Source organism: Diadema setosum, chromosome 15 (assembly GCF_964275005.1).
Source record: "Diadema setosum chromosome 15, eeDiaSeto1, whole genome shotgun sequence".
In the NCBI taxonomy this organism is placed as follows: Eukaryota; Metazoa; Echinodermata; class Echinoidea; order Diadematoida; family Diadematidae; genus Diadema; species Diadema setosum.
The window spans coordinates 18,444,257-18,446,388 of record NC_092699.1 but is presented as its reverse complement, the minus strand read 5'-3'; positions in this window follow the sequence as shown (position 1 = coordinate 18,446,388).

Here is a 2,132-nt window from a genome sequence, read left to right as displayed (position 1 = left end):
TGCACTTTACCATCCGATAAGTAGCTAGATGTTAGATGGCTGGTAAAGTGAAAGTTACACCTTTTCCATAGTTAACTGGAATGCTTCAAAGTCTCAAACTGTCCCTGCATGTCGAACATGATGTATCATATCTCAAGTTCTAATCCCATGGTGTACAACCGCATCTTTTAGAATCCTACACAGTGGTGGATCCAGGGGGAGCGCACTGGGCACACCCCCTTTATTTTTTGTTAAAACAAAAGAAATAAAAAGGAAAAAAAATGAGGGGGGGCGCATGCATCCCCCTTTAATATTGTTAAGGCACCCCCTCTTTACGGAATTCCTGGATCCGCCCCTTCTACACATTGTCATTTTTAGGGGCAAAGAGGAGCATGGCATAAGAGAATGGAGTTGTCCAACTTCACATTGAAAGAATGAATATATCAAATTTTTAAAGCAGTCACACTCTTAAGTTTTCTTGCAAGTATACACATTTGGATCTGGCAAACAAACACACGTAAAAAAAATAATAGATATACCCCAAAAAGGGAAACTAAGGCGTACCAGGACTGTATAGCTCCTTTCAAATGCTGAGTTTTTTTGGGTCATTTGAAGAGTGTTGTAATCCTTCAAAACAGAAAATTATTCTCTTTTTTTTTCTCATTCATCTTTTTATAGCTCCATCCAGTAACATCCCAGATAATTATTCTGTACCTTTACTGGTATAATGTGAAGATGTGAGTCCTAGACCACTGGGGATTTATATAAGTGGATGATGTTATATTGGTCTATCTTAGAGTGAATTGTTTCAGAAATGTAACATGCAGATGTATCATTCATGTACTTTAAAAACTTAAACTTCAACAGCAAGGCTAGTCCCAATATTCTTACATTTTATAGAGGAATCAATTGGTGAGAAGAAGTGTTGCATAATTTTCATTCAAAACAATATCATTACCAAATGTATCATAATGTAACCCATTTTAAACAAAGGGGTGTGAACATCATTCACTTTCTTCACAGAAAATGCCTGGCATAGTCACGATGACTGATATGATATATGCTGTGCTTCAAGGTACAACTCTTCAGAGGTTTTTTATCTTTTCTTTTTTTTTCAAACACGTCATGAACCATTTGTCACAAAACTTTGAAAGAAAGAAAGAAATAAAAAAAAAAGAATGGTGAGATGTCTCAAGCATGCTTTTTCTTAGTGAGAGCTATATAACATGTGAAGTATATCATGATGCATGCTTGCTTTTTGGAGTGTTAGGCAACACATATTATTATGAGAGTGGATGAAATGTCTTCATAATGTTGATGTCACCTCTTAGGCACGTCTGTGAATTGGAGGCAAAGGACCAGCGGATTTTGTGTATATCGTATTCTATTAAGGTGACAAAATGTCATGTATATTTGAGCTATTTTGTTTGCCTGATGCGGCTTTTTGGTTGCCCAGCGCTTCTGGGTCAAGCAAAACATCATTCATATCATATTAGTCGTGCGAATCGGCTACTATGAAAATCATGCCTTTACATCTAGACAAGTAGGTACACTAGATCACAACATTTCACAGATTCAAGGCATTAAATTCAATAAGTATTTAAAACAAAATCAAATTCATTTCTATGCATTCACAGTACTATTGTACAAAAAAAAAATCACAACAGAAAGTATTAATTTGTGTTCCAGATTTCATGTAGCAAGTGATGTAATGGAAGACAATGCAGTGCATCTCACAATTCGTCTTCACAGTAGATTCTTGAGTTTATTATTGATGCATTACACAGTTATGATGGTGTTGGTGGATGAATTTTGTCCAGAAATTTCATTCATCGGTGTTGAGATATCAAGAGCAGCTCAAAATGTACATAATGTTAATTCAATGGTGGATGTTGTCTTCACATGTGTTAAATAGTCACTATTTAAAGAGTGTTGTAAGTATTGTATTTAGTGCAAACGTAATGTAGTGATAACAATGAGGAGGGTACGTGCATCTGTCTGTATGTCAAAAATCTACCCTGTCAGGCAAAGATACTAGGTCCAGTGCAGTGTGTTTTGTCCCGACACTTTAACCTGTTGAGGACGAGTCCTGAGTATACTCGGTCAGGTGTCTATGGGAAATGCGTGTTGTAGCAAACTCAGTCCGTCCTCAG